The sequence below is a fragment of the Tursiops truncatus genome, chromosome 3 (assembly GCF_011762595.2).
Source record: "Tursiops truncatus isolate mTurTru1 chromosome 3, mTurTru1.mat.Y, whole genome shotgun sequence".
Lineage (NCBI taxonomy): Eukaryota > Metazoa > Chordata > Mammalia > Artiodactyla > Delphinidae > Tursiops > Tursiops truncatus.
In genome coordinates this window covers 148,378,370-148,399,128 of record NC_047036.1, presented here as the reverse complement: position 1 = coordinate 148,399,128, position 20,759 = coordinate 148,378,370, and the positions used below count along the sequence as shown (strand labels likewise).

General features: G+C 47.8%; 2 long non-coding RNA genes across 2 annotated transcripts in view; one reads left to right on the top strand and one right to left on the bottom strand.

Annotated features, from left to right (window-relative positions):
* LOC109551887 (uncharacterized) overlaps positions 1–20,759 on the bottom strand; it is a 157,694-nt gene that overhangs the window by 33,827 nt on the left and 103,108 nt on the right. The gene's annotated exons all lie outside the window — the stretch shown is intronic.
* On the top strand, positions 1,949–8,786 carry LOC109551890 (uncharacterized). Its single transcript, XR_002178589.3, has 3 exons — positions 1,949–2,050; positions 7,001–7,197; positions 8,373–8,786. It is a non-coding gene; the product is annotated as an uncharacterized lncRNA (long non-coding RNA).

The following is a 20,759-nucleotide window of genomic DNA, read 5'->3' as shown; positions in this document are numbered from 1 at the left end:
TTCTGGGGCAGCCCAGTATGAGATGTCAAGAATCTGTGAGTTGGGCTTCCCTGGTGGCGCAGTGGTTGAGAGTCCGCCTGCCGATGCAGGGGACACGGGTTCGTGCCCCGGTCCGGGAAGATCCCACATGCCGTGGAGCGGCTGGGCCCGTGAGCCATGGCCGCTGAGCCTGTGCATCCGGAGCCTGTGCTCCGCAACGGGAGAGGCCACGACAGTGAGAGGCCCGCGTACCGCAAAAAAAAAAAAAGAAAGAAAAAAAAAAAGAATCTGTGAGCTAGGGACTTCCCTGGTGGTCCAGTGGGTGGAACTCCACGCTTCCGATGCGGGGGGCCCGGGTTCGATCCCTGGTCGGGGGAACTAGATCCCACATGCATGCTGCGACTAAGAGTTCGCATGCCGCAACTCAGCATGCTGCAGTGAAGGTCCTGCATGCCAAAATAAATAAATGTTAAAAAAAAAATAATCTGTGAGCTAGATCCAAAGTCCGTCTGCTTGATGATTACAGCTACAGCTAAAGGGTCCCAATGCAGCCAATCTCATAAGAGAGAGAATTGAATGGTCAGGGTCCAGGCTTCTGCTTGAAGGTAACCTCCTGGGCTACCCAGGGCTGAGTGAAGGCACCCCTCCTTCCCGTGCCTCAGGAGAAGGGTGGTCAGGAGTGGCTTCTCTGCAAAAATGAGGCTGGAGAAGAAATCTGAAATTAGGCAGTGAGGAAGGGAAGAGCTACCAAGCAGACAGAACTGTACGTGCAAAGGCCCTGTGGTAGAAAGGAGCTGGGCTTGTTCATGGAAGGAAATAGACTCCTATGTCAGGAACCCAGAGAGAGAAGGTGAGTGATGAAGCAGGACATTGATTGGTGCTTCTAAAATGTTCCCCCCTCCCTCCCCTTTAGTTGGGCTGGACCTAGTGACTTGTTTATAACAAATAGAATGAGATAGCAATGGGATGCCACCTCCAAGATTAGGTTATAAAAGACCTCTTGCTCCCACTCTGTCTCTGGTTTTCTCACTTGCTTGTTCCGATGAAGCAAGCTGCCATACTGTAAGCTGCCCTACGGAGAAGCCCTCGTGGCAAGAAACTGAGGAAGCTTCCGGCCAACAGCCAGCAAGGAGCTAAATCCTGCCAACAACCGCATGAGTGAGCTTGGAGGCAGATCGACCCTGAGTTGAGCCTTGAAATGACTGCAGCCTCATCAGATAACTTGGTTGCAGCCTTGTGAGAAGCCCTGAGCCAGAGGACCCCAGCTTCTCACAGAGGACACCCACATTCCTGACCCACAGGAACTGTGACATAATAAACCCGTGTTGTTTTCTGAGTCACTAAGTTTGGGGGTCATTTGTTACACAGTGATAGAGAACTAATGCAGCTGATGAGGTAGGTAGGCGGGAGATAATGCAAAATATTTTCGATTTCAGTGGTCAGTCTTAGGGTTTTTAGTAAATTCTCCACGTGGAACTTGTGTGTAATTCACCTAAGCTTCTGACTCTGAACCTTTCTGATTCATTAAATTTAGGTAGCATTTGAAGTTGGATGTAAGCTAATGCTAGATTCTCTAACATGGAAGCGGTAGGGGGCAACAGGAGGTTGGAAGGGAGACAGGAACTCACCTTTGCTGACAACCTATGGAGGACCAGGTTCTCAAGATGCTTTTGGTTCCTGGGGAAATATTCCCAGCGTTGACCTAGGCAGCCCTTTCCAGTGAAATTGAAGAAGCTTTGAATCGGCTATGGAAGGGACAACATTCTCCCATTTCTCCTTATTAATAGAACCCCTATATTATTGGGGGGTCCACTCACCCAGTCCATTTCCCAGCCTCCCTGGCTGTAGGGGGAGCCAATAAGCTATAAGCAGAAATCATTGGATGGAGTTTCTGGTAGGTTTTTGTTTGTTCGTTTGTTTGTTTTTAAAATTTTTAAATGCTGACTCATCTGAGAGGTGCACGCTCTTATACTTCTCTTTCTCCTTGCTGGTGCCTGGAATGGTGGCATGATGGCTGGTGCTCTGGCAGCATTTATGACCATGCAATGATCTTCACAGTGGAAGCCACACTGTAAGTACAGCGGAACCAAAAGATGGAAGGAGCCTTGGCTCCTTGGAGGGAACTGCTAGGGAGCCACCATTCCAGTCCTCAACTGTTTGCAGTTTCCTATGAGTGAAAAATAAATCTTTATCTTGTTTAAGCCACTATTATCTAGGTTTTCTGTTACAGGGAGCTGAAAAACCAGTCAGTCCTAAGTGATATACTTGCATTCTAAGTAAGGTATTTAAGCAGGATTTGGGGGTTTCACTTTTAAATTGCCTAGATTCCAGACGCTCAGAGAAAGATTTTCCTTTATGCCCCTCTTGGTTAAAAAGTTATTAGTATGCTCTCCAGAGGAGAGGGGGACTAAAATTTCCTGAGCTTTACCCCATGCAGGGTAGTCTACCCATTATTTGTACTTACCTCACAGTGTATTTGTGAGATGGGATTATCATCCCATTTCACAGATGAGGAATTGGAGGCTCAGACAGATTATATCACCATCCAAGGAACACAGCTAGGATTTGAACCTGGAGCTGTCTGATCCCACAGCCCATACTTTTTCTGTTGCTTTCCGACTGTCTCCCAGGTCTAGAACTCTGAGTCCCAGTTCAGGCAGAAGGTGGGGTCAGTCAGACCTTTCTGAGGTCCCTGGATCAGGCTGCCCAGCCCTCACCCAAATCTTCCAACTGCAGCCACCGACTGAAGGCTTCTCCGCTGCAAGGTGACTAAAGCAGACGGCCCAGCTGGTCCTCTCCCTAACTCACTGTCATCCTGTTTACTGGCCATCTGGCCCTCATCTCTGTGATTCTCTGACTGTCTCTCCTCAAGGACCCTCTTAAAGGGACCGAGGCCCTCCTTGGTTTCATAAAGGACCTCCATTCCTAAGCAAATATATGCCCAACCTTGACCAGGGCAAGCCTGACAAAGAAAAGGCCAAAACATCAGGGATTTCTGGTAGCAACACAAGTCTATTTCTAACCTCAGATTACAGCATTCAAAAGGATTACCTGTTCTAAGCAAACACACTCCCACTCCAGGGCAGGAATGAGATCAGAGCCACCTGACTCCTTGGCAGGATCCAAATATTCTCCATCGAAACTTGCTTTACCCTGTTCGAAACTCCTCTGTCTATCGCAGGAGAGGCTGGAAATATACTCTTTCTAGGAGCTGTTGGAAAATTAACCCACATTAGGAGAGACCTAGGTGATGCTGAATTGGGGACAGGAAGGTCCATTTGAAAGAAGAAAAAAAAAAACATGTTCTTTGTAACCAGGACAAGGCTAAACATGCCTTCTCTCCATTGGTCCAAATCTATGCCAGCCTCCCACTGGCATCCGTGGGTGTGCTGAGAACAAGCTATGGATTTCTATAGAGACCGTCACCATGGCACTAGGGGCCTTATTGTGCTATTTCAAGAGGGAAAATAATCAAAAGGTCAAAGGAAGAAAATCTACCATAGAGCTTTTCAAACTACAAATATTTATTAATGCTTTAGTGAGTGCCTGGCACCGCATTTGATGCCGGCCAGAGCAAGATGGGCTGGGAGAGATGACCTGTCTTGCAGCCCCCAGGAGTTAAGCACAAGGCTGGGCACTGCCCATCCGTCATCTGATTTCTTTCTCACGACAACCTCAAAACGGCAACAGTGTAATCCTCATTTTGTCAACTGGGGAAAAAAATGAAGTTAAGTAACTTGCCCACGGGCATCTGGGATTTGCAATCAGGACTGTGATACTGGACCAGACCGAATCCCAGCAGAGGGTCCGCTCGTGGGTGGGGGGATTCTGTATGGAAGTACTGCTTGGTCTGTTTACGGAGACATGGGGTGAATTAGGAAGCCGACGGGGGAGGAATCAAGATGGTGGAGGAGTAGTACGTGGAGCTCACCCCCTCCCATGAATACATCAAAAAATACATCTACAGGGCTTCCCTGGTGGCGCAGTGGTTGAGAGTCCGCCTGCCGATGCAGGGGACATGGGTTCGTGCCCCGGTCTGGGAGGATCCCACGTGCCGCGGAGCGGCTGGGCCCGTGAGCCGCGGCCGCGGAGCCTGCGCGTCCGGAGCCTGTGCTCCGCAACGGGAGAGGCCACAGCAGTGAGAGGCCCGCGTACCGCAAAACAAACAAACAAACAAACAAAAAACATCTACAAGTGGAATGATTCACACAGAACATCTACTAAACGCTGGCAGAAGACCTCAGAGTTCCAAAAGGGCAAGAAAACCTCCATGTGACTGGGTAGGACAAAAGAAAAAAGGAAAAAAGAGAGAGAGAGAGAGATAGGGAGCCGACAGAGATGCTGAGGCAGCTGGGAAGATCACGGACAGAATCTCATACCTTCTGTTGGCCTGAGGGGTAAGGAAAGAAAACAGTGTTACCAGCCCAGTGGGGACACTGCAGGGGAGAAAGGGACCCTGGGCTTGCAGCTGGGCAGAGAGTGGATGGGAGGGGGGTGGCAAATGGAGAGCCACCAGCACAGGGACGCCTGCTAACCGCACCTGGAGCATGCTCTCCCCCCCCGGGTGATGCCGAGCCCCATCCAAGCAGCTGAGGATGGAAGGGGGATGCTTCATTGCAGAAACTGGCGATTACTGCACTAATCCTGGTGAACCACCACCAAACTCAGTGGCTTACACTAACAAGCATTTTTTTCTTGCTCACGCATCTGAGGACAAACTATGCCCCTGCTGGGGTCGCCTGGGCTGGGCTCCAGGCTCCAGGGTGAGTTGGGTCTGCGCCACTTGCTCCTTATCCCATGTGGACCAGGAGACATGATTTGCTCATCTCAGATGACAGGCAGACCTCACAAGCACACCGAGACACTCTGCTCACCTCGTGTCCACCCACATCCCATAGGTCAGCGCAAGTCTCTTGACCAAGCCCAACAGTGTTGCCATGGGGAGATAAAGCTACCTGACCGAGGAGCACTGAAAACCCAGGAGGTGAAGGGTACGATGTATAATCCTGTTCTATGGAATGAAGAACTAGAAGCAATATTTTAATCTACCATCTTCCCCAAAGGAAAATAAAAATGTTAATACCAAAAGAGGAACAGAGGCAGATTCAAAACTACCCAGGTCCACCACAGTGGTCTCATGCAATGTTCATTTGGACAAGCTGGAGAAGTTTGCGGGGATGAGAGTATGTTTGCTGGATTCCTTGGGTCAAGATTCAAAAGTCAGTGAGTTGGTAGAGGCCGGAGAGGGGCAAGTCCCTAGCAGAAACGTCAGGACTCTGAACTCAGCAGTGTCCTATTCATGACATTGATGAATGTCATGATGATTAAATTCCGGAAGTTACAAAGTTAGGGGTCACAGCCCAACCTAGGGTCCTGAGATACTCGGAACCCTAAAATGTTGTGAATGGCATGTATGAGAGACTGAATCCAATCACATGCTGTTCACAGGGTAGTTACGGGTCCTGCCCGTTGTGACTCCAAACTTGACCGCAGGGATACCAAACTGGGGGTTTTCACTTAATCCTGTGCTTCTTAGTACAGCCCCTCTCTGAGCCTCAGCTGTCTCATCTGCAAATGGAGCTGATAAGGCCTGCGCTGGAGAGATGGGGTGAAGTTTGTGAACAGCACTGTACGGGAATTGGGCCTGGAATCCAGGAGGGGCTCCAGACACGTGGGTGCCTGCATGCTTTGCCTGAGTAGCGGCAGCAGGTGTGCCTGTCAGCTAGGGGTTCTAGTTGACTCAAAGATGATGCTGTGCTGGGTGTGCCCAGCAGGAAGCCTGAGAGCAAGTGCTCACTATGGCAGGTGAGAAGCCGGCCACAACGCTCCTTAGCCCTCCTCTGCAGTGGCCCATTCGACTTCAGGTATCTTGCTTAGAAGGGGACTTTGATGAAGGCTAGTAGGTCTAGGAAGTGTCCCAGGAAAGGAACAGGAACTCAACATTCTTTCTAAGAAGAAGATTGAAGGAATCAGGGATCTCGAGTGAGGACAGAGTCACGATGCCAAACATTTGCCAGAGAGGAGTTGAATGGAGTGACTTCTATTTGGGGAATGCTGCAGGCGAGGCTGGATCCAAGGTTGGAGCTGCTGGATACAGATGGCAGGCTGTGGATCTGGGCTCAAAGCAGGGAGGGACTTTGCACCCATCAGAGTGGCCTGAGTTTGGAATGCATGGCCTTATCACAGGGCTTGGGTCAGACGCGTCTTGTTCAAATCCTCGCTTAGCTGCTCACTCCCTGTGTGACCTTGGGCGAACACTCCATTTCTCTGGCCTCTGCCTGAGTCAGAGTCTTGGTCACATAAAATGCTAAGGAAGGGGTAACAGATGGCAAAGTTTCCCTGATTCTGTCTGCCGGTAAGAATCACCTCTTCCTCCAGAACCAGGTGGGAGGCAGAAGCCATATGAGGGGAAATATGGACACCCCCCTTGGGACCGGGGGAGCGTGAGACAATGTGAGGGTCACTGTCTATTGCCCCCTTCCCAGTAGAATGGCAATCTCTCAGGAGAGAGGAAGGATGAGGGCGCTGTTTGAGTTTTTGGGCTATTCCCCCAGAACCTAGCACTAGACCTGACATAATGGCGACTTTGATCAACATTGGAAGGAAAGAAAGAAAGAATGTGGGAGGGAAGGAGGGATAAAGGAGAACATTCTATGTGCTCAGCGCTCTTCCCTTACAGAATCTTATCTTCCCAAGAACCTAATAAATTAGGAATTATCATCCCCCATTTTCCAAATAAGTACAAATTGGACTCAGCAAATTGCCTTTTGCAATTTATGAGACCTTGGGCAAGTTACTTAACTTCTCTGTGCCTCAGTTTCCTCATCTGAAAAATGGAGGTAATAATAACGTCATCTAGCTCATAGACGTGCTGTATGAGTACTCTGTGTTAAACCTTGACTAAACCCAGTGTCTGACTGGAAGATTTGTTTTTCCTTCCATGCCATTCACCTCTACAAATATTTAAGTGCTTCTATCACTGTCATCAGTGCCTGATATATACATTAATTTTCTTTCCCAGGTTGATGGCTGAGCACAATTTTGGTAAGCCACAGCTGTCCACGTAGCTCTAAGGCGGATTATTTTGGAGGATGGTGAAAATGTGGCACACAGCAAAGGAGGGAAAATCACTATCATAAAATAGCGTCAAAGCAATAAATGCAGATCATGGGATTCATGAGGACGACAACCCAACAGTGTCCATGAATATTCGATCAGGTCGGCTTCCAGGAGTGTGGTCTGGAATTTGCAAGCAGGCTCTGTGGTTCGGGCTTGCAAGTAAGGCACATGCAGGAATGAAACTGACTCCTGCACCTGGGCAGCCCTCCCAGCTGCAATTTCTGCCTTGCCAACTCGAAGCAGGTGGTGTGTCAACCAAAGGGACCAAGGGCCACCCGCCCAGAGTGCCCCACATGGCCAGCGGCTCCCCTGGCACTGATCTGAGCTGATGCCATTAGCAAGGGCCAAAAGTCACTTGGCCTGCTAGGGAAGAGCTGGGCTAGAGTGAACCGATCTCCAAGCCCCAAGCTGTCCTCCAGCCCCTCTCAGGGACAGGTCTGGGAGCAGGTCAGGTTTCTGGCTGCTGTGGCCTCTCTAAGCACATCCCGTTACACTCCAGCAATGCCTGCCTAAGGCAGGGACACTCAGTTGGGGGAGGTCAGCCTTTGGCTCTGTGGAACCTGGGGTGAGGGCCATTCGACGGGGCCTGGCAGTATCCGCCCCTGCATCCAGGCCTATGGCTGCTACTTGAAGATGCACTACAGGGGGAATGCCTGGTTCGAATCCTAGGTCTGCCGCGTTCTAGCTCGAGCGATTCAGCCTCTCTGAGCCTCAGTTTTCTCATCTTTAAGTGTGAGGATATAAAAGTATCCAGCTCTTGCATTTATTAGGAGACACAAGTGATATAAGCCATGCAAAATGTTTTGCATCGTGCGTAGCCCACACTTAGCGCTTAATAAGCCTGAGCTACTTTTATCGTTTCTTCCTATTGCTGCTGTTCAGAGTATGTTCCTAGGAAACAGAGTTCCGCATTGTATTGGCCAAGGTCATCTCTGTCAGACCCAGATGGAACAGTGAGATAGTATAATGTCCAACCTTCTCTTAGAGACTGAGACTGCGGGGGCCCACCAGATAAGCAACTTCCTCCAGGTCACACAGGTAGCTAGCTGGTGGTTGGGCTGAGCCCGAATCCAGGCCTTCTGAGGCTCCTCCTCTGCCTCTTCCTCTCCCCACCCCCCTCTTCACTGCACTCGCCAGCAGACAAAGTGTTTGCACGTGTGTCTGTGCCCATCATGCCAGGCTCCTACGAGCCCAGATCTGAAGCCACGTGCAGAATAAAGGGAAGCAAGGCCATGCAGCCTCCTCTCATTTGTCTTTGTCCTTCTCTCTTGCAGCGCATTCTGGGAACCTCCTCTGAGCTCTGGGAAGCCCTGACAATTAGCAGCCTTCTGCCGGACTTCTTAACGTCCAAAGGAAATCAGCACAGGCAACTTCTCCAAGGTTTCAATTTGCCCTCAAATTTCAGCCCCAAGCCTCAATAACATCTCTGTTCCTCACTCCCTCCATTTCAAAGGAGAGTTAGAGAGACACACCTGCCTTTGGCTTCTTTTTGTGAAAGTTAAAGCAAATGCCCAGGGCACAGGCCTTTTCTCTTCACAAGGAAGAGGAAAGGAAGAGCCGGCTTTGTAAAAATCATTCCCCGGGCACTGAGATTGCTGCTAAAGTCTGAAGGTCACCTGTGTTGTTATGAATGTTATTTTTTTTCCATAAACCTGAACTGAATTGTAGTCCAGACAAAACAATGTCTGCCTCAAAACAAAACAAACCTAAACCTGTAAGCCACGAGATATAGGATGGGGGCAGGGGGAGGGGTGCAAGGAGGCACAGGCTTTGAACCCAGACAGACTTTAGTTTGATTCCCAGCTCTGCCAAGCACTGGCCCCAAGTCCTCGACCACATCACTGCACATCTCTGGACCTCTGTCTTCTCATCCGAAAAACAGGGACAACACTGTCTACCTCAATGATTCTTTGTCAGAGCCTCTGACCAAAATGAGATGATATATGAAAAGCCCTGGACACAGAAGCACAATCAATAAGAGGTTTCATTAAGTGTGACTGCCACCATGGGGTCATCAATCCCCCAGCGGCATTTAAAGCAGAGTTCCAGGATGGTTCTGCTGCTACGAGGAACCTTGAAAAATCACTGAACCTCTAAACCTCATTTTCCAGATAAGGAGACTGAGGCCCAGAGAGGTAAATTAGAATGGAAGTAGGGGGGCAAAAAGCTGGAAATGTCACAGAAAGTCTGTTCCAGGGCCAGTACTGCTGACTCAAGGGGCTGGAGAGGGACAGACAAGATGATAAGGATTTTCGAAACTTATTTACAAAGCCACGCCCACAACCTCGACGCCGGTGACGTCAGTGCCTCAGTCAAGGGCCCCAGTGATCCCACCGCAGGATTTGCAGCGGGGTTCAAGGCTGTGGGCGGACTGACTGGTCAGCAGAAGGGGTCCTTTAGGTCAGTTCCCTTGCCGTGAAGTGAAAATAATACCTCCATCTCAGGCTAGTCGTAAAGACAAATACTCTACAGAATAAAATAGCTGCTAACTCATCCAAGTGGCAGGCACTGTGCCGACTGCACCCCAAACATTCGCCATTGGTCCCCAACAGCCACAGGAGGCAGGAGGCAGTCATTTCCTCTCATTTGACAGATGGAGAAGCTGAGGCTTGTGGAGATGAAATAACCCACTCAAGGTCACATAGCTTGTGGAGATGAAATAACCCACTCAAGGTCACATAGCTTGTGGAGATGAAATAACCCACTCAAGGTCACACAGCTGCTAAGTGGAAGGAAGAGTGGGCCTTGACCACAGTCTGTCTGTCAGATTCCTGATTTCTGTGCTCTTACTCATGGCGCTGTTCTGGACACAGCTGGTGGGCCCTCGGTAAGTGGCCACCACAACCAACAGTGACAGGGGACAGCTCTGCCACCCCAGAGGGAAAGGAAGGCCACTGACACGCAGACCCTTGTACCCAAATTGTTTGGGTCTAGCAGACTGTTACTGAGTCCAAGCTCATACTACTTGCCTCAGGACAGGCCAATAAATCGGGAGACGAGGTGTTGGGGCAGGGAATGTTGACTTTATCTGGAAAGCCAGCAAACGGAGAAGATGATGGACCCGTGTCCCAAAGAACCGTCTTTCCTGAGTTAGAATTCAGGCTTCTTTTATGCCAAAAGGGGAGGGGTGTGGCTGATTGTTGCAAACTTCTGGGTGCTGGAATTCTTTGCTCTTACAGCTGTCCATGCAGGTGTGGTCACAATGTTCCTATAAACTTCCAATGAGACAAATGTTATTCTCTGTTCCGCCACTTTTTATCTCTATATGAATGCAAAAATGTTGTTCCTTTAAAGGTCAGAGGCTTGAGAATGGGCTACCTTGTATTTTTCAGGCTATTGGCAACATTCTTAACTTGTAGCAAAAGCAATAGAATGCAAAGGTTAAAGTAAAAGAAACAGATCCAATATGGAGTCAGATTTGTTCTTCCCTATTACAGACCATCCTTCCTAACACCTCTGAGTGGACTGGCTGGGAGGGACAATGGAAGGACAGGCTTCTTGCCTCCTGTCTTAGGCGGCTAGGGCTGCCACACAAACCACCACAGACTGGGGAGCTCAAACAATAGAAGTTTATTTCTTCACAATTCTACAGGCTAGAAGTCCAAGGTCAAGGTGTCAGCAGGGTTGGTTTCTTCTTGTAGAGGGTCGCCTTCTCCCTGTGCCTTCGAATGGGCTTCCCTCTGTTGTCTCTGTCCTTACTTCCTCTCTTTATACGGCCATCGGTCATATTGGAATGCATTTTAACCTAGTTACCTCCGTAAAGACCCTATCTCCAAATACAGTCACAGTCTGGTACTAGGGGTTTCTTGTCCGTCTCCTCCATTAAAACGTCAGATTCACGAAGACAGAAATTTCAGTTTGTCCCAACTGTATCCCCAGCACTAAAAATGGCACCTGGGTCAGGGGATGGGGCAGTGGAGGGAGGGAAAAATAGTTGGAGCACAGGGGATTCTGAGGTCAGTGAAACTAGTCTATGTGATACATGTCATTAGGCATTTGTTCAAACCCAGAGAATGCACAACACAAGAAGTGAATCCTAGTATAAGCTACTGACTTTAGTTAATAATAACGTATCAATATTGGCTCATCAATTGTAACAAATGTACCTCACTAATGCAAGACATTAATAATAGGAGAAATGGGGTTCGAGGGTTTAGAGCAGTCTGTATTTTCCACTCATTTTTCTGTAAACCTAAAACTGCTCAAGAAATAAAGTTTACTAATTAAAAAAAAAGAACAACACATACCTAGCACATCGTAGGTATCCAGTAAATCTGTGCTGATGACTGAAAGAACCATCTGGTCAGCCTGAATTTATGGAGGTTTACTCCACACCTAACATGGTGATGTGAGAAACCTAGATAAGGTAAAAAGCATAGACCCCCCCCCCCACCACCCGCCACAAAAGGGATAAAAAACTTGCTGGGAAAACACAAGGTCAATGGTAATTAAATGTTAATTCTAAAGCTCCTGAAACTCCTGTGGGGAGGCTGGGCTGTTGAGCATCTGCAGACAGTTCCTATCCACCTGAGGCTGCGGGAATGCCTTGCCCTCAATAAACTGACTCCCAACCACAGAGGGACAGGAGTGGCGGATTCCCTCAGGATGACAGTTGAGGGGGTGAGGCACATGATTTCTCAGGGGCCCCCAGCAGGATGGAGCCCAGTTGCCTAGGGCGGAAAGCTGTTCATTATACACACTCAATGGTTTTCCTCCCTTCCCTATGTCACATGACCACTCCCTCACCAAGCTTAGTGGGGTTGCCTCCTACCTAAACTACTTGCTCCAAATCCTGGTCTCAGTGTCTGATTCTGGGGACCCAAACTAAGACACTGTCCGCTGCAAAACATGGTACAGGGAAGGCACTCCGTAACTGGCAACTGCACTTATCACTAGTACAATTAACAACAATAAAAACAAGAATCATGATGATGAATAACTAAGGCCCAAGAGGGGAGGTCTCTTGCCCAAGTTCACTCGCAGTGGGTAGAGGGCAGAGGGGGATCCTGATCTAGGTCTGTGTGACACCAGTGCCCGTGAAGTCCCACGCTCCCACATACCTACTCACTCTGGCCAATGAATGCAGAATCTGCACCCTGCTGCAGATTCCAGGGCTCCCAGGAAGCTGCTATTGGAGGTCAGATGAGAAGGACACTGGAGTAATGCCAGAGAGCTTCCTGGAGGAGGTGCCACTGGAACCTCCATGGAAAAGCACAGATTCTGGAGTCAAGCTCAAATCTGTTATTGGATTCTGTGGCCCTGGGCAAGTCATTTTACTCTGGGTCTCAGTAGTCTTATTAGAAAATGGGAATATGGGGCCCTCCTCACAAGATGTTTATGAAATTTAAGAGGACAGATTTTAGTCTGAGACAGCTCTGGGCTGGGGTCCGAGTACTGTCATGTGCAAGCTTAGAGAAGATTTTTAATCTCTCTAAGCCACAGTTCTTTCATCTGTAAAATGGAAATAATAACAGTACCTACCAAATAGAATTGTCATGAGAATTAAATAGGATAGCACACATAAATTGTTTTGCACCGCTCATGAGATACAATGAATGATCACTAAATATTTTGATACTTTTTTTTTTTTTTTTGCAGTTGCGGAGCACAGGCTCCGACGCGCAGGCTCAGTGGCCATGGCTCACGGGCCCAGCCGCTCCGCGGCATGTGGGATCTTCCCGGACCGGGGCACGAACCCGCGTCCTTTACATCGGCAGGCGGACTTTCAACCACTGTGCCACCAGGGAAGCCCTATTTTGATACTTTTAATCAAGATGTTAGTGGCAGGCGAGTAACTTTGGATAACAATGTGGCAGTTCAAATGTAAAATGCCCATACTTCTAACCCAGCAATTCTACTTTTAGGTGTTTATTCCGTGGATGTATCAAGATATATGTGTGAGGATGGGGATCAGAGCGTTGTTTGTAGCAGCAAAACACTGGAAGCAACTCAAATGCCCATTGTTAGGAAACTGGGACATCAGTTTACATCAATCGCAGCTAGACCCACGAAGAGCTAACATGCAGTTGTTTTCTCAAAGGCGAAATGCAGATTTGTGTGCACATAATATATTGTTAAGTAAAAAAGCAAGTGGTGTAAGAGTTGTATATATTAATCCATCTTTGTTTAGAAAATAAGGGCACACACATGTGTTTAGAAATATTCTAAAAAGATTTTCAGGAAGCTATTAACAGTGATTCTTCTAGAGTGGCGGTTCTCGGCAGGGGTGATTTTTGCCCCCCAGGGACATCTGACATTTTGGTTGTCACACTGAGGGGGCGGAGCGTGCCACTGGTACCTAGTGGGTAGAGGCCAAGGACCCTTCCCAACATCCTGCAAGGCACAGAACAGCCCCACACAACGAACTATCTGGCCCCAAATGGGAAACCCTGCCGAGAGAGACATGAGGGCTCTTGAAGCTGGGAATGAAGACTTTTTTTTTTTTTTTTTTTTTCGGTACGCGGGCCTCTCACTGTTGTGGCCTCTCGCGTTGCGGAGCACAGGCTCCAGACGCGCAGGCTCAGCGGCCATGGCTCACGGGTCCAGCCGCTCCGCGGTATGTGGGATCTTCCCGGACCGGGGCACGAACCCGCGTCCCCTGCATCGGCAGGCGGGCTCTCAACCACTGCGCCGCCAGGGAAGCCCCTGAAGACTTACTTTTAATATCATGCTTTTCTAATGTTTGAATGTATTCCATTCATAGGAACAACAACAACAAAATCTGCCCGCTCTAAACTATGAGATCAGGCATGTAAAACGCCAGCACAGGTGTCTGCTCACGTGGTGTTCTTTCCACCACTTTCGGTTTCTGCATCTGCAGAAGCGGGTGTGCTGATGTTTGCTTTCAGGGGCGGCCGCAAGGCTCACGTAAGACAAAATGTACCAGGTTGAGGGCAACCCACATCTCAGTGTGCCGTGGTCACTCGTCAGGGACAGGTGGAGGCACCCCAGAGATGCTCCTGGTGTGTTTGAGGGCAGGGCCCTGGCTTGTGCAGAGGGAGAGCAGAAGCAGGAGATAGGCGGCAGGGGCTTGTGCTCGGGGACCATGGAGCCTGCAGCTGTCAGAGGCAAAGCGAGGGGAGGCTCCAGGATGGATCCCTGGAAAAACAGTCCAGTGGGCAGCCTGCCAGAACCCACTGCAGGAACAAAGGACATAGGCTCATTCAACACAGAGCAGAGGGTTCCGCACGGAGGAGGACCCGGCTGGTGACCACGTGGACCCGAGAGCCCGCACTTGCCAGCTTCAGCAAAGCAGGTCCAACAGTTTGGGAAAACGTTTTTTTCCTGAATAGCTAACAACAAAAACCTAACATAGGGATACTTACCACTGACTCCTAGGCATACATCTTACATATATATTTTCCTATTTCATGCTCACACCACCCAAGAGCATAGGACGCATCATGTTACAGGTGGAGAAAAAGGTTCAGAGAGAAGTGAGATCTTCACAATTCCAGGTCGGTCATTCAGTCACCGACCTGCTTGGGGATCAGTTGCCCCAAATCCCTTCTGCTACTGGCTACTCTTCTGCTGAAGATCAGGTATCTCCCCCCACTTTCCAGACCAGGAATGCTTCTGAAAGACACACCCAGAGTTTGAATAGCCACATCCTTCTTTGGGAAAGAAGAGTCAGGAGCCTCACTGCTAAGATCAATTTTGCTTCCCATGGCAGTGAACCTGACTTTGCTGGGTCCCTGTGAGACAGGGCTGCCAGGTACCGTACAGGACACCCTGCTAAATGTCCCCTGCAAAATGTCTATACTTATACTAAAAAATTATTTGTTGTTTATCTGAAATTCAAATGGAATTGGGTGTCCAATATTTCGATTTGCCAAATTCGGCAACCTTACCGTCAGAGCAAAGAGGAGATTCGCTCTTCCCTCTGTCCCGGGGAGCAAGCCTCATTCGGGAGAGAGTTTGCATCTGTTTCATTGGAGGCCTTGCTCACTTACCAAGGGAGCTTGGAGGCTGCAGCGAGGCCGAAGTGGTCACTGCCCCTGACACTTAGCCTGTTTGGAGGGATTTTTCTGGAAGCTGTTGAGCACAGGTACCATGGAGGAGAAAGGGTTGAGAGCAGAACACAAAAGCTAATGGAGACCCTCTCTGGCACAGGTGTCTTCCAAGACCCTACTTCACATCGGTAAAAGTTTGTTCTTTCTTTCTTTTAAAATACTTTATTTTTCTAGGGCAGTTTTAGGTTTACAACAACATTGAGAAGGAGGTGGAGAGATTTCCCATATACCCCCTGCCTCCACACATGAGTATCTCCCCCATTATTAGCATCACTCACCGGAGTGGTACATTTGTCATCAAGATAAACCTACATGACACATCATAATCCCCCAAAGTCCGTAGTTTACATTACGGTTCACTCCTGGTGTTGTACATGAGATGGGTCTGGACAGATGTATGATGACATGCATCTGTCATTATAACATCCTACACAGTATTTTCACTACCCTAAAAATTCTCTGTGCTGCACTTATTCATCACTCCCTTCCCCCAACCTCCGGCAACCACTTTTTTTTTTGGGTGGGGGCGCTGTGTTGGGTCTTAATTGCTGCGTGCGGGCTTTCTCTAGATGCAGACAGCGGGGGCTACTCTTCGTTGTGCAGGCTTCTTATTGTGGTGGCTTCTCTTGTTGCAGAGCACGGCCTCTAAGCACGCAGGTTTCAGTAGCTGTGCCTCGCGGGCTCTAGAGAGCAGGCTCAGTAGTTGTGGCGCATGGACTTACTTGCTCCGTGACTTGTGGGATCTTCCCGGACCAGGGTTCGTACCTGTGTCCCCTGCCTTGGCAGGTGGATTCTTAACCACTTCACCACCAGGGAAGTCCCAACCACTTTTTATTGTCTCCGTAGTTTTGCCTTTTCCAGAATGTCATACACTGGGAATCATACAGCATGTAGCTTTTCCAGATGGGCTTCTTTCACTCAGGAATATGCATTTACGGCTCCTCCGTGTCTTTTCATGGCTTGATAGCTCCTTTCTTTTTAGGGATGAACAATATTCCATTGTCTGGATGTAACACAGTTTATTTATCCATTCACCTATTGAAGGGCATCTTGGTTGCTCCCAAGTTTTGGTAATTATAAATAAAGCTGCTACAAACATCTGTGTGCAGATTTTTGTGTGGACGTAAGCTTTCAGCTCCTTCGGGTAAATACCAAGGGCTGTAACTGCTGGATTGTATGGGAAGAGTTTTGTAGGAAATTACCAAACTGACTTCCAAAGTGGCTGTACCATTTTGCATTCCCACCAGCAACATATGAGAGTTCCTGCTGCTTCACATCCTCTCTCCAGCATTTGGTGTTGTCTGTGTTTGAATTTTTGCCATTCTAACTGGTGTGTAGGGGTATCTCACTGTTGTTTTAATTTGCCTTTTCCTGGTGACTTAGGATGTAGAGCATCTTTTCATATGCTCATCTGTATCTTCATATGCTCTGAGTATCTTCTTTGCTGAGGTGTGGGTTTGGCCCATTTTTTCATCAGGTTGTATGTTTTCTTACTATTGAATTCTAAGAGTTCTTTGTATATTGGGGATAACAGTCCTTTATCAGATGTGTGTTTTGCAAATATTTTCTCCCAGTCTGTGGCTTGTCCTCTAACTCTCTTGATACAGTCTTTTGCAGAGCAAAGTTTTTCATTTTAGCGGTGAAGTCCAGGTTATCAATTATGTCTTTGATGGTCATGTCTTTGGTGTTGTATCTGAAGAAGCATCGCCATATCCAAGTTCCTCGAGGTTTTCTCCTCTATTATCTTCTAGGAAGTTTATAGCTTTGTGTTTTACATTTAGGTCTATGACCCATTTTGAGGTAATTTTTGTGAAGGGTGTAAGGTCTGTGTCTAGATTCCTTTTTTGGTATGCGGAAGTCCAGTTTCCAGCACCATTTGTTGAGAAGACTATTCTGCTCTATTGTTTGCCTTTTGATCTTTTTCAAAGATCAGTAGACTCTATTTATGTGGGTCTATTTCTGGGCTCTCTGTTCTGTTCCATTGATCTATCTGTCTATTCTTTTGCCATTACCACACTGTCTTGATTACTTTGCAGCTTTCTAGTAAGTCTTGAAGTTGGGTAATGTCAGTCCTCTTTTTTTTTTTCCCCTTCAATATTGTGTTGGTTATTCTGGGTCTTTTGTCTCTCCATATTAACTTCAGAATCAGTTTGCTGATATCCACAAAATAACTTGCTGGGATTTTGATAGGGATTGCGTTCAATCTATAGATCAAGTTGGGAAGAACTAACATTTTGACAATTTTGAGTGTTCCTATCCACAAACATTTTTTTAGTTTTTTTTTTCTTTATTTTGTTCATCAGAGTTTTGTAGTTTTCATCATATAGATCTTGAATATACTTTGTTAGATTTATACCTAAGTGTTTAATTTTTGGGGGTGCTCATGTAAATGATACTGTGTTTTTAACTTGAAATTTTATTTGTTCATTGTTAATATAGAGGAAAGTAATTGACTTTTATACATTAACCTTGTGTCCTGCAACATGTTATACTTGCTTATTAGCTCCAGAATGGGTGCTCTTTCTTAAAGAGAGACCACAAATTGTATAGGCTCCAGGGTCCACCAAACCTGGATTGGGTCCTGGCTGAGAAGGCAGGCCTCCTTAGTTTGGGAGACCAGTGGTTAATGGTGTTTATTGAGCATCTTCTACAAGCCCAGCCAAGAGCACACTTAACCCCAGGCGAGACCTCACTGTGGACATTCTACAAAGGAGTAAACAGGGTGCTGGAGTAACTCCCTCAACATCACATAGCTGGGAAGTGGCAGAGAAAGGATTTGAACCTAGTTTGAGTTTCCTCCTGGCTATGAGGGCAGTGCTCAGGGCTGTGTTGTCCCCAGGGACTTGTGGGAAGGAGAGAGTTTATACCCTGAGGGTCCCTGCTGGTCCAAGCACTGCAGGAAGGGGCTGACCCCTCAGGGAGGGGTAGGGCCCTAGTCAGGGCCAGAGCAGGAGGTGGTTCTAGAAGCAGAAATGAAAGTTACAGAATTACGCTCAACAACTAAAAATATCATCAAGTACCAATTTTGTGCCAGCCACTGTTGCTAAGAGACTTCACAAGCACAATTTCATTTAACCCTCACAGCAGGCCTGTGGGGTCAGTTTGATCATGAGCTGAGTTTTGCAGATGAGAGAACCAAGTCCCAAAGAGATACTGTGGATGCCCAAGAGCAGCCCCTGGGTAAACAGAACTGGGACTGGAGGTCAGGTCTTCTGAGAGAACGGAGGAGGCTGGAGAGTCAGGAGGGAAAAAGTACTGGGCTGCTGTTGGTTTCTGGTGGCTGCTGTAACAAACGGCCACAAACATAGTGGCTAAAACAATGTAAATGTATTACCTGACAGTTGGGGTGTCACTTCTGCAAGCTTTAGGGGAGTGTACATCCCCTTGTCTTTTCCAGTTTGTAAAGGTCACCTACATCCCTTGGCTTATGGCCTCTTCCTACATCTCCAAAGCCAACAGTATAGCATCTTCCAGTCTCTCTCTCTGACTTTCACTTTCTGCCTCCTTCTCCCATATTTTAAGGACCCTTGTAATTAATTGCGCCCACCCCCGATAATGCAGGATCGCCTCCCCATCTCAAGATCCTTAATTTCATCATACCTGTGAAGTCCCTTTCGCCGTGTAAGGCAACATATTCACAAGTTTTGGGAATTAGGACATGGGCATCTTTGCAGGGGGCGTTGTTCTGGCTACCACAACTTCCTCGGCTGGAGCTGAAGGTGGGTGTGGGGCTGGGTTAGTGTGCGAAGGGAAGCCATGGTGTGCCAAGGGAAGCCATGAGCTTGGGCCATGGGATCAAGGGATGTTCCTCCCTGAGAGGTCTCTGACCAAAACTCTGAGGAGAGTATATGCCATCTTCCAAGGGAGGGGTGATTCCTGCCCACTGAACCACACCAGGGGCCACATGGCAGGGCACAGTCCCTCTCAGGGGTGTCATCCAGGTCTGTATCACTGGAGAGGAATAGAGAAGAGCTCAGACAGGGCAGAGGGAAGTGGCCTGGTGGTTCATGTCTTGTCATGTTTGAATAGTGTGACCTTTTGACCTAGAAGTTCCATTCATCTGAGTTTTTCCTACCAATAGACTCACCCATTTGTGAAGTGACGTGTACAAACTTAATTTTTGCAAGATAATTTGTAAATTGGGGACAACATAAATGTCCATCAATAAGGGACTACCTTGGTGGTTTAAGATTCCATACAGTGGAATCTTCTGCTGGCCTAAAAAAGGTGAAGATGCTCTTTACACACTGTCATGAAAAAAATCTCTCAGACAAAAATAAGGTACTTGATATTGCATGCTACAATTAGTGCAAAAATGGGCAAAGGGAAAATATAAATACACATGGTACTTACATGTCACAAAACATCTCTGGAGGAATATATAGGGAACTGATAGCACTGGCCACCTCCAGGGAGAAGTGGGTGCCTGAGAGATAGAGTGGAAAGGAAATTTCATGATTTACCTATGTGCCCTTTAAAAATTCTGAACCATATGAGTGTATTACCTATCAATAAATAAAAAATTAAAGAATTATTTTTAAAATCCTATGCAATCACATGCTCACAGAATTACTTGATAGTCTGAGTTGGAAAAAACTTCAGCTCTTTGACCCAAACTGATGTTCTTGAGCATAAGCTCCTATCCATGGCCCCCCTTTAAGGGCCAGGGTGAGCACGATACCCAGGTCACTTCCTGTCACCATTCCTTCCTTCTACATATAGTGACAGCCAGGCTGAGCGTGTGCTAGTTTCCCAGTATGCTTTGCTAGCTTTCCTCCAGACCTCTGCACACAATGGTTCCCTATCTAGAGCACCCCTTCCAGCAACAATATCCATGTTCCTCCTCTTCCTGAGCACACAGCTGGATTACATTTCCCAGCAGCCATTGCAGTTGGCTATGGCCAAGAGACTGAGTTCAGACCCATGGAATGTGAGTGGAGTACGTTGCTATGTCCAGGCTCAGCCTATTCAAACGTCCCATGAACAGTGCTGCCCCACTTCCCCATCCACTCTCCGAAGAGAGGAGACTCCAAAGACCTAGAGGAGAGCCCAGACATAAGGAACCCGAGACCCTGAGTGACTGTGTGAAGCAAAGTCCCACCAACTTTTTGGACTGTGACAGGAACAGGAAATAGACTTGTATTAGCTTAAGCCACTGAGATTTGGGGTTGTTACAGTAATTGGCCTACCTTGACTAATATTCTAAATAACTTTGATTCATTCTTCAGGTGTTGGCTTAAATGTTACTTTGTCTTTTGAGCTGACTTCCTGTTTGCCCTATGTGCCTGGAGGTGGGACAGAAAGGTGGCTGGATACAACCCCGGGGTGTGTCTGGGGTGTGCCTGGGGCTTGGCCTGGATTAAGGCCAGAAGAGGGCAGATAGGCATTCACACTTAATGTCACACTTGGTTGTAATATCTTGGGGCCTATAGCCAAGTAAGTTTAACTGGTATTTATAGCGAGAGGGATTTAGGGTTCCCCCGCAAGAGACCATGAGTCCAGTGACTGTGGTTCAATCACTCTATCAGGTTCCTTTCCTAAGAAAGCGGCAACATCCTTTCCGGTGTGGTTATGAAGGCCACATCTATTCTGTAAGAATGGGCCTTTTTTGAGACTTGTTTTATGTTGATGGTTATAATTAATCAATCA